This window comes from Stegostoma tigrinum, chromosome 21 (assembly GCF_030684315.1).
Source record: "Stegostoma tigrinum isolate sSteTig4 chromosome 21, sSteTig4.hap1, whole genome shotgun sequence".
NCBI classification, from domain to species: domain Eukaryota; kingdom Metazoa; phylum Chordata; class Chondrichthyes; order Orectolobiformes; family Stegostomatidae; genus Stegostoma; species Stegostoma tigrinum.
This window is the reverse complement of record NC_081374.1, coordinates 33,364,064-33,376,583: the sequence shown is the minus strand read 5'-3', so window position 1 is coordinate 33,376,583 and position 12,520 is coordinate 33,364,064. Positions and strand designations below refer to the sequence as shown.

The following is a 12,520-nucleotide window of genomic DNA, read 5'->3' as shown; positions in this document are numbered from 1 at the left end:
GAGGAGCTCTGGTGAACTTTAAATCAGGAGTCAGTGAGCAGGTTATTGCTGAGCAAGTTCTGATTCATTCACTGGCCCCTTTGCATCACTTTGCAGCTCATAAAAAGTAAATTGTTATAGCAGTCATTGGCTAGCTTAGATTTGTCCTGGTTTTTTTGTGCAGGTCATAATTAAGAACTTTTACACATTATTTAGTTGGTGTTAAAGTTGTTACTATATGGGAACCACTTAGCTCGGGGCATGGCTAGATCAGGTGCACAAGTCTCCAGAATTATTGCCAAAAGTGTTGTGAAGGTTCTTAGTCTTTCCAGTATCTAGACCCTCTAGGCATTTCTTTACAGAATATGTGGTGAACTGAATTGGCTGAAGATTGGTTTTTATGATGCTAGAAACCTCCGAAGAAGGTGGTAAATAATTATTTATTCCACACTTTTTGTTGAAAGTTGGTACAAATGCTACAGCCTTGTCTTTTATAGTAATGTGCTGGGCTCCTCCATCATGAGAACAGGGATATTTATGCAAACTCCTTTTCCTGTTATTTGCTTAATTGACCACCACAATCCATCACTAGATGTGGCAGGGCTGTAGAACTTAAATCAGAATGACTAATTGTGATATTGTTCAGCCATATCTATCGTATGTTGCCTTACTAATAGGCATCATCCCTAAGCCTCCAGACAGAGGAAGACATGCGGTTTTGTTTATCCAAATGACTTGCCGAATGATCTGCATCATGAATTCCTTCAAATGTTGCTATTGCAAAGTTGGTTAGAGTACTTGCAGATTGGAAGGCAGGATGATAGAAATTGATGTTTCACACATAATAGAGGGAAGAGTGTGTGGTCCCTCTAAAAGATGATGTGTTTTATCTAGGTCGGAGATTTTTTAAAAAATCTGCAGGCAGCAGCTTGTTCTTTTGTGGGAATGCAGAGTTCCTGAAATTGAAACATTAATATCAAAGTCTCTACATTTGGCAGTTCAAGTTGCAGTTTTGTTTTGCTATCAAAGCAATCAGTTTGAATACCAGCCTATTAGTTTAAAACAGGCACTTAAGAGGCTAAAAATCAATTAAATTTAAATCTGATGGTTTTGGCAACATAGGAAAAATCCTATTGCAAGAATTTGATATGTCATCAAAGGTATAAAAAAGAAGGCATTCACAAAATCAAACTGCCACCTGATAAGAGATCAGCCCTCTCTCAGCTCTTAGAGAAAGCATCATCTATATAATGGTACTGTGGCACTCTTAGCTAATGTTCCTGACACAGGAATTTGAAGGAAAAGACATTCCTGACCAAAGATAAATGGCGAAGGCATGGAACATTCCAGAAGACATCACCTGGCTGTAGTCTCTCAAAATTAAGTTCTACATCATGAAGCAAGAAGCAGATAAGAAATCTAAAATTCATACATTTGCCCGTGGGGATAAAGTACTGGTGCTGTTACCAGGGGTAGGTGTTCCCTTCAAAGCAACGTTTAGTGGTCCCTCTCAGACTGAGAGGATGTTAAACAGGTGAATTATCTGGTAAAAATACCAGATAGGAAAATAATTTATTGGATGTCATGTGAATACACTGAAATATTACTATGACAGGGAAAGGGAACTGAACAAACAGGTGTTAATTACTGCCACTCAGAGTGAAGAATGGAATCCAGATGATTTGGATTTCGATCTGCCTCAGAATAAATTTAATAATGAGGAAGCCCTTAAAGAATGGGATAGGGAAGTGAGCTATCTGTCTCAGGAACAGAGAATTGAATTGACAGGCTTGTTGCCGCACTACGAGGACATACGGAGAAATAGAATGGGGAGGATTAATGCCGTAATACATAAAGTTGACGTAGGGAATGCTTGTTCTGAAAAAAGAACATTCCTGCAGGCTTAACCCTCTCAAAGCAGCACAGGTACAGAGGGAAGTGGAAACAATGCTCCAAGAAGACTTCAAGCTGACTTTAAGTGAGTGGAGTTCACCGATCGTGTTGGTTCCCAAACCAGACAGCATTCTAAGTTTCCGTGCAGATTATCAGACTGTCAGTGCTGAATTAAATCAGACTCGTACCCAATTCCAAGTCTGGAGGACTGTGTGGAAAAAGTTGGTCAAGCTTCTTACATCACAAAGTTGGACATACTTCTCAGTTACTGGCAAGTACCTTTGGAGACAGCGGAACAATTTTCTGTGCTTGTAAACGCAAATGGACTGTATCAATTTAAAGGAATGCTCTTTGGAATGAAGAATGCACTGGCCACATTTCAATGACTTCTGAACAAAGTTATGGTAGGATTGACCAATCATGCTGTCTGTATAGCTGATTTAGTGATCTTTAGCCATTCATGAACAGATCACAACACATTTCGCAGAGCTCTTTGAGAGACTACAAAACAACTTGGATACAGGGATAGAAGGCTCTATAGCCAAATTTGCAGACAACACAAAAATAGGTGGGATGATAAATTGCAATGAGGAAATAAGAAGATCCTTACAAATGGATGTAGATAGGTTTGGAGAGTGGGACAAAATGTGACAGAGTTTAATGTGGACATGTGTGAAGTCATGCATTTTGGTCAGAAAAATGGAAAGGTAGCCTAATATCTAAATGGGGAGAGACTTTGGGGTACTCCAATGCACAGGGATCTGGGGGAGTTCAAAACTAAGGGACATAATTTTAAGGTGAGAGGAGGAAGATATCAAAGGCACTTGAGCAGCAAATTTTTCAGTGGTTCGTATGTGGAATGAAATGCCAATGGAAATGGCGGATGCATGTACAGCTAAAACATGTAAAAGATATTTCAATAAGTACATGAATAGGAAAAGTTTAGAGTGATATGAGTTAAATGCAGGCAAGTGGGAATAGTTTAGTTCGGGAAACTTGGTTGGCCTGGGCAAGTTGGATCGAAGGGTCTGTTTTTGTGCTGTCTGACACTGTAACTCTAAATTTAAACGTTCTCATTAGTCTCTTCTGCAGGGTAACACACACAGAATGTAAACATTTAAAGCCCAATTATGTAAAATATTCATGATCTTTACCAGTAATATCTGTCTCAGCTTTTCCAAGTTGGAATTTGTTATTTGTGCAACATTTCGACAGATCCTTTATTAATGATACTGCAGAAAACTGGAGGACTTCAGGGAAATTTAATTTCCTTTGTCTGAATGTAGCAAAAGTCCAATTAAAGTAAATCCTCACTAAACCTACACAAAATGGTCAAATTTGCATTTAAAACTCACCCCACATAAAGTCATACTCAGTCCTGAGACAGGAAATGATTATACCGTGTGGTCTATTCTTTTAACCGTGCCTTCCTGGCTCCCAAACAGTGAAGGAGGGAACCAAAACAGTAATGCTTTAAGCAAGTGGGTTTCAGGTTAGTTGAATGCCCCTCAGTTTTTAAATGGAACATTGTAATAGTGTCAGTACAATCTAATGGAATGGCCACATTCAATTCAGCAACTGATGGCAAGAGGTCTTAAATATTCAGGTACTTCCTTATGTTTTAATTAGTTTTGTCCACGAGTCCAGTGCAGAATCATAGCTTTTGTATGTTTGTATATTATGTAGTGCTCAGTTTAAATTTACGCTGTGATTCTGTGGATTGGATTAGAAATGAATTTATTGAATTAAAACCCTGGAAGGTTTAGCAAAATATAAAGATTTTTGAGATGAAGCTGATACACAATTAAAGATTTCTTGAAAGATCGCAAAATTTTCAATCTTATTTTGCTGTTATTTTACCTAATTTCCAGAAAGGCAATACTTCCTATTAGTGGTTGTTAAACCAAAAAATTTTAAACAGAGCAAAAGATTTGACTTTAATTTCAAAAGGTGCCATTTTCTTTAGGAAGCATTTTAATCTTTAATGAGGAGATTATACTGACCTGTTTAATGAAAATGAACAGGTTATCGGTTACAAAGCAGATTTATCAATTATCAAGGACTTGGGATACTTAATTGCACACGTAGATTTAAAAAATACATTTCAATTGCCCTTTACTTTGCAGGTAACATATGATATGTCAGTTGAAGTAAATTTTTTTTCAGGAAATCTAGAGCATAGCAAATCTTGCAAAAACTAATCATTGTCACATATAAAAGGCGGAAACCATGAAATACATAGAAAATTGCTGAAAGAGGACTAAAATGTACGCAGATTAAATATTTTTAATGTAACTCAAATTTTTAGTATTAGACTGTTTCTAATAGGTCAGTGTTGAAATGAAACAGAAACAATTAATTAAGATAAAATGGTGTTGATGCTCATGATTCTGTAGTGATCCAAGACAGGGAATCACTGAATTTACTTCTGCCATTAAAAATAAATCTATCTGGGACTTACCTCATCAGTAATTTCTATGAGCCCTTAGTCAATTCCATTGCATACTTTATTCAGTAGCTATCCACGTACAAAAGCCTCCATTAGGAATATCACTGTGCTGACTATTGAGACAAATGACCAATTCCTAATTCCCTCTCCTCTGGCCAACCATTCAAACAAACATCAATATCTCTGTTGATAAACTCCACAACCTGCCTCCATTTCTGATGCCCTCATCGCTACCCGATCCTGAATGCTCTCAGCAGCTAACTTCCGGCACTTGGGAGCTCTCTCTGAACATGCTTTTAACCTTGAAATCACTTTCCTTGCTGTCATAGCCCCCTAAAAATAGCACAAATTTCCTTGGAGCTTCTCCTGCTTCACTGCCTTAACTTGGGCCAAACCACTGCTCTATACATGAACAGGGCTTCAGCAATACTTCTGCCTTTGACATGAATTTAACACACGTTGCAGAAGGGAACAATTTGCCCCAGCATTACAAAATGTACTCTCGTGTGTGTCTGTGTCTATATGTGTGCATTCCAGAATCTCAAAGTGAGATAGTATTTTCTTGCAAGTTATTAAAGTGGAGCCAACGCCAAAAAATCACACTCCAACATCAATTAGCAAAGACTAGTGGTGAAAACAAACATTCTGAAAAAAGGAAAAATGTCAGAAAAAGACATGAGTTGAATTTTTTCTCTTATTTACCTATTTTTCTCCCAGAAAATAGCAAGGTAATTATTGGCAAACCTCCATCCAGATTTTCAACCTAAAATATATGGGATCTTCCTTGTATGGAAATATGGTCACTTTAAAACTAAAAATTTTCTGACCTTTCAATCACAGTATTATCAATTCCTGTATTTTTAAAATGTTATTCTATATGCGATGTGGTGTCCAGCCCTAACTACACTTGAACTGAATGGCTTGCTAGGTCTTTTCAGAGGGCAGTTAAGTGTCAAACACATTACTGTTGGTTTGTGGTCACCTGTAAGCCGGACCACGTAAGGACAACAGATTTCCTTTTATAAAGGACGTTGGTAAACCAGCTGGCCTTTTGCTACAACTATTGCTGGCTTCATGATCATCATCACTGAGACTGCTTTTCATTTGAGATTTATTAATGAAAATCAAATTCCACGGGATGACGTAGTGAGATTTGAAACACAATCATAAACACTGGTCATAAACACTGGCCTCTGGTTGACCATTCAAATATCAATAAATTTGATGATATATTCCACAACTCACCTCATTTCAGTAACATTGCCAGCATATCATTGCCTCCCCTTGTTGCTTCAGCCATATAATTTTTGCTAACAGGTTCCGCAATTATATTATGTGGTTATATATGTTTTGTGAGTAGGCTTTTTGCACTAAGGCAACAGAACTCCATCTTTATCAGAGTTCATTCTTTGAATTAAACCCTTGGAGGAGGAAAAGGAGAAAGGAGCAGACTCCCAACAAGACCACGAGGCATTTTGTTTCTCTATTGGAAATCTTTGTCCGTTGATAAACGAAGAGACCCAAAAAAACAAAGCACTCCGTGGCTATCTGCAGACATCCAATACTATGTATGAAAACTCCATATATGGAGATAGTAGACCCCACCATAATTGTCCACATTTGTAGTGGAAATGAACAGCAATCTTAGACACTACAGAATGGTTATATTATTTTTCAAATGAATAGGATAATAGCACATGAAATTTAATGCAGGCAACATACAGATCTACATACTACCAGGAAAAGTGACAATCAAATACGCTTCATGAAAAATGTATAATTAGCTAAGGCTGGCATTGAAACTAACCTCAATCTTGGCAGGCTAACCATTTATATGTGTATCCAATGCAAAGAAGGAAATGAACAAAGCTTATCGTATGTGAAATTACACAACCAAAAACAGTAAAGTAGGAATCAGTGGTGGCAATTATACTTGGAGCTTTCCTGCTAAAGTAAAATCCAACAATAGTGAAAATGTATTGATGTGAGTTGTCAAGGACATCGATCCAGGTCTTTCAATTCTTCCTTTCCACCTACAGACCTAACTACAATCCTCTGGGAATGGGTCTACATCAGTAGCAACCATTCCCTCTGTCCCAGATGAAACAGATAGAGACATGAAAATAATACAACTCTCCTCTTGTAAGTTCAATCCACCTTGAATGATTAGCAGATCCCCTGCATGGAAGATTGTTTCTAATGAGCAAAAACCAAGCACCAGCCTCTTCAAATCTAGAATAAATACATTTTCAGATCCAGCCTCTTGCTTTTCTAAGCTTCCATCATCTATTAAATAATACAAATGAAGCAATTCGGTGGACAGGGCAACCAGATGAAACAATGCTAATTATTTTACAACAGTGCTATCTGTAACCTTGCTGTAAATGGAGGCCTCACTAGCCATTAATTATAGATGTGACATTTGAAAAAAATAGATTTTGGGAGGGTGAATTAATAAATATTGTCACAAACAGCTAAGTAATTATGCCAGACTGACACACTTTCCTTGGGCAAGATGAGAGGCTTCTGCTGAGATTGCTGCTGATAGTACAGCTGGAGGACGTGGAGACGGTAGGTGTGACAAGTCAGCTTTGACCCTTCTTGCAAGAAAACATTATTCATGCTTTCAGCAGAACACTGAAAAAGAACGGATTGAATATTTTATTCAAATGCCAACAAATGGAAGTAAAATGTTAAGGTAGTACAGTGGGGATGATTAGTTGGAGATGGCAGCATAGTGACAATATAACTGGATTAGTACTAATACAGTCTAATGCATGATGGACATGGGTTCAAATCCCACCATAGCAGCTAATAGGATTTAAATTTAAATAATGAACTCTGCAGATGAAACTTGCCTCAGTAATGGTCACCATGAATCCATCAGCAATTATTGTAAAAATCCATCTGGTTCACAAAACACTAGTCCCCTGTAAGGAAGAAAATCAACATCCATTAAGTGTGACTCCAGACCCAGCATTAACATGGGTGACTATTAACTGCCCTTTAAATGGCAGACCCTGGCTGATGTCAAGACCGCCAGTGAGGAAAGATTTACCAGCTCCTCATTTTTGCTTATGTGCATGCTCAGTTGTTCATAAGTGAATCATTTTACAGATGTCTTTTCCCTTTTTCTTACAACAAATGAAATCAAGTTTTAAAATGAATCAATTTAACCAGGCTGTCTTGAATTAGTGAAAGAGTGAGTTTATTATAGAAATCATAATGTAATGCATGCATTAACACATTAGAAATGAGAGATTATCCCTGAAAAAATAAAATTTAAAAGCGATCTACTGCTCAGTTCCTTGAAGAGTGGAGACAGGATGTTGCAGCCAGTTTATGGGGTGTTTTTGGTAGCACTGACATTGGCAGATGAGTTCAAGATGTTTAGTTTTGCAAGTCAGCCTTTGTCCTGTTTCCTTTTGACTGTGGTTTTACTTGTTTTCTGGATTCAAGCAAATATGACAATAAACTGTGTCAGAGATAGTAGGAACTGCCGATGCTGGAGAATCTGAGATAACAAGGTGCAGAGCTGGATGAACACAGCAGGCCAAGTAGCATCAGAGATGCAGAAAAACTGACATTTCGGTCCGGACCCTTCTTCAGAAAATAATAATTCAGTAATAAATTTCCTTTCTTTTTGTCTGCAGTACAAGAATACAGAAGGTCTTTTTCTTCAACTGTTACCCCCTCACATGCAACCTTGTCCACTATAACACAAGCCTGAATTAAGATTGGTTTTTAGTCTCTGTTCTTGAGAATTGTTAAAATGGGAAAGTACGTAACTGTCTCTTGCCCAGACTTTTCTCTTTTCATTCATTGCGTTCACAGTCAATCTATTTATCGCAGCCTTAAATATGCATAAAGACTCTGCCTTCTCAGCTCTCTGTGACAAAGTGTTTCAAAGACTCACATCCATCTCAGAGAAGAAATTCCTTTTAATCTGTTTTGTTTGTGCCTTTATTCTGAAGCTGTGCTGTCTGGCCCTAGACTGTCCCATGAAAGGAAACATAGAACATATAGAACAGTACAGTACAGTACAGGCCCTTCGGCCCACGATGTTGTGCAGTGAATTTTTGAAGTAAATTTGCAGCACTGTTATGACAAACGTCTTTGCATGCCTAACAAAAGTACTTGCCAAATAATCCTTTAATAGGCCACAAGTTCAAACAAATATTAAAAATTTTATTTTGTCTAAATACCTGTGTATTGAATTTAAAATATCAGGATTACAAAATTAAATTATACTCTTGCATCACTACCACAGTCCTCAGTTATGTATTACTTAGACACCTAACCTCTCCTGATAAACAACTGATAAACAACCTCCTTTCTTTTGTCTAGTGGTCTATTTTCTTCAGAAGACCACAATGTTATTGACAATGAAGGACCCTGGACTTGAAGGAAAACTTTCAGCACTGTGATTGCATACAAGTACAAAAAAACCCTTTTCTCCATATACACGTTTGGTTAAGTGCATGCTTTAAGGTTATGTTGGGGTTCAAATGATGTTCACAACATTGCAACCATCACAGCCATCCTGTAAGGGTGCTGAAAGCTCGCAGTTGTAGCACTCATTTAGATATCATCTCACCATGATCAATTATTAAACTGAGTTCAATAAATGTGTTCATTTTTGAACTGGCATCAGAATAAATGATGATTGAGGTACTGAATTACTAAGGTAATCCAACAAGCCTGGTAATGTTCATTCAGTATCGGTGCAACCAACTCAATCTCGTCTGGCCCACATGCAACACCACACTCAAAATATGTGCTTGAAATCAAGTGCCTTTGATGAAAAAATAAGGTATTAAAAATGTGCATCGCTACAAATTTGATAAGGCCTCAATGAACCACAGTCTGATAACCCAAGATGTCTTAAACAATTCTCTTGCTGAGTAACAACTACAATAATCACATGACAGAGAACTGACAGGAGCATTTTTAGAAAGTTCCCCAAAGCATCTTTTCAGATTGTGTGGGAGTATTTGTACGTGGCATGTGATTTTTATTATAAAATGTAGAACTTACTGAACTGCACATCATAAAAGAACACAGAATGAATTGTAAATAGAAATTTTTGTAAAGCACCCGTGATGCCAATACAGAGCACCAGTTAATTTGCTTCAGGCAAGTTCCATTGTAAACAAATCCTACAAAACCCATTGAGAGACAGAAATTCAAATGAATACAATCTGTTTGAAGCTTTCACAGTTTGGGTAGAATTAGAACTAAATTGCATGAGGAAAATATACACAGTTCAACCAAATTACTTTTACATACTGTATATAATATATGCTCTTTTGCAATGTTATTCATTCTTAAGTGTAAAGCTGAGATGTCCTTGTTTTCAGCCTTTGATTAACAAAGTGTGGGGCTGGATGAACACAGCAGGCCAAGCAGCATCTTAGGAGCACAAAAACTAATGTTTTGGGCCTAGACCCTTCATCAGAGAGGGGGATGGGGAGAGGGTTCTGAAATAAATAGGGAGAGAGGGAGAGGCGGACTGAAGATGGATAGAGGAGAAGATAGGTGGAGAGGATAATATGGGTGGGGAGGTAGGGAGGGGATAGATCAGTCCGGGGAGGATGGACAGGTTAAGGGGGCGGGATGATGTTGGTAGGTGGGAAATGGAGGTGCGGCTTGAGGTGGGAGGAGGGGATAGGTGAGAGGAAGAACAGATTAGGGAGGCGGGGACGAGCTGGGTTGGTTTTGAGATGCAGTCGAGGGAGAGAAGATTTTGAAGCTGGTGAAATCCCCACCTGCCTAACCTGTTCTTCCTCTCACCTATCCCCTTCTCCCACTTCAAGCTAAGTCTCAATTATAAACAATGGGTAAGTCTCAACTATAAACAACAAAGAAAAAATTCTGAAACTACTGGAATAGTCTATTGCTTCAATTTTTTGATACCACTTTTTAACAATAACGTTTGTTTACATAAGATGCTTCAAACAGCTTTAGAAAACAAATTCTGACACTGAACCACTGAAGAAGATATCTTAGTCATATGGCCGAATGCTTTCTCAAGGAGGAATGTTTTAAACAGTGTTGTCATGGACAAAATTGACATTGAAATGCAAAGTTTTTAAAGATGTATTCATTGCTGATGAGGCAGCATTTATTGCCTGTATATCATTGCCATTGAGAAGGTGGTGGTGAGCTGCTGCAGTCTACCTGCTGTGGGTTGACCCATAATGGCATCAAGGAGGGAATTCCAGGATTTTGACCCAGCTACAATGAAGGAAAGGAGATATATTTCCAAGCCAGGATGGTGATTGGCTTGGACAGAAACTTCAAGGTGGTGGTGTTCCCATATATCTTCTGCCCTTGTCCTTCTCGATAGAAGCGGGCGCGGATTTGAAAGATGCTTTCTGAAGATCTTTGGTGAATTTCTGCAGTGCATCTTGTAGATCGTACATGCTGTTACTGCTGAGTATTGGTGGTGGAGGGAGTGGATGGATAAGTTAAACGTCAGTGCAGTTGGTTCTGATATAACACAATAGTTCTGTTCTCATGCGATCTTGCATTATAAGAAAACCGCACAATGGCCACTCCATTTAAACTAATGAGGCCGGAATCACATTATAGCCAATACAGGTGAGAAAAGTTCACATTCTACAAATAGCGGTCTAAATTCTTCAATCACATTAAAACCAATTTGTGTTGAAGAAACAAGCATTATAGCAGAGCCGACTGTACATCAGAAGGTGGGCCCTAGGCACTTGAAGGTGCTGATGTGATTAACATCAGCGATTCTCAAGGATTAGAGAATTAGTTCAGAATTAGTTCAATACAGATATCTCAGACAGTTGTGTGGGGTTGTAAAAGATTCCACAGATAGAGAGGGGCTAGACCTTCAAATGAGTCAACAACAGATGAGTATTTTAAAATCAAGATGTTGTTTGACTGAGGATAATGTAAGTCCGTCAGTACAGGTGTGAAACAGAACAGGACCTGACGCAATTATGACATAGGCAGCAGAGTTTTGGATAACCTTCAAATTTGAGGTTACCTTAATAAATAATTAAAACAGAAAGCACTGGAGAAACTTAACATGTCTGTCAGCATCTGTGTAGTAGATTCGGAGTTAACTTTTTGAGTCTAGCAAGAATCTTCTTTGAAATTGAAAGGAGCTGGAAATTATTAGCGAAACAGAGGGAGCCCCATTATTTTCCAGCTTCTTTAAGTTCCAAAGAAATGTCATGCTGGACTTGAAATGTTAATGCTGTTTCACTTTCCAGTCTACAAACAACTGTTGATAAATTCCCAAGATATCTTATTAGCGTTATAGTGAAGCTATTCATTGTTAGCCAGTTTAGTGAACCCAGTTGTTAAAGGTCTAAAAATATGCCAATAAATTGATTACTACCTTATGACTTCATTTATATAAGGATAGTTCAAAAACTTGACATGAGGTTTACAAATCTACACCTTGAGTTGGTTTGATAAATTAGTTTGCAAAGAAATTTAGTGTTTTTGTTTTATTTTCCTATTTTCCTAGCATAAGTTTTAATAAAATAAAGGTGTACCTAGCAACATCTCAAGGTTCACCTTCATAGGAAACTGGTAGAAAGCAAACAAGGGGAGGGATGACGATTTATAGAGTTTATCAAATAAAAACAAAATACTGCAGATGCTGTAAATTTGAAACAAAAAAACACAGAAAGTGTTGGGGAAACTCAACCATTCTGGCAGCATCTATGGAAAGAGAAACAGAATTAACATTTCAAATCCAGTGTGACTCCTCTTCGGCAGTGAAAGAAGCTGGAAAATAATTGAGCTCCCTCTGTTTACAGCATAAAACCCAACATTTTCCAGGTCATTTCAGTTTCAAAGAAGATTCATGCTAGACACGACACTAACACTGGATCTACTACACAGATGCTGCCAGACCTGCTGAGTTCCTCCAGCATTTTCTGTTTTTATTCTAGAGCATATAATTTGTCACTTAAAATATAAGATATAAACGCATTTGTGAAGTGCAGATTTGTGATATAACTTTGTATACTACACAGAGGAACTATCATTACAATACATGAATTTGCACCACAGAATATGCACAGTAGTAAAATGCTATAACTGTGTAAGTCTTACAACCACATGAAAAGGGATGAACCGGCTCTCCACTTTTCAGTCTCCTTGATTGATTGTAACAACTATTGAAGTTATTTTCAGTATAAGGCAAGACATTTC

At 37.8% G+C, this 12,520-nt stretch overlaps 1 protein-coding gene across 9 annotated transcripts in view; it reads right to left on the bottom strand.

Annotated features, from left to right (window-relative positions):
- The window catches only part of LOC125462946 (synaptotagmin-B), a 579,758-nt gene that overhangs the window by 527,889 nt on the left and 39,349 nt on the right, over positions 1-12,520 (bottom strand). The window contains exon 1 of one of the 9 annotated variants that reach the window (XM_048553468.2): positions 4,334-4,496. The exons of 7 other annotated variants lie outside the window; for them this stretch is intronic. The gene's annotated coding sequence lies outside the window, so the exon portion shown is untranslated. Of the gene's footprint in view, positions 1-4,333; positions 4,497-12,520 lie in introns of those variants that run through there. One more of the 9 variants, XM_059653436.1, reaches the window with a different exon arrangement.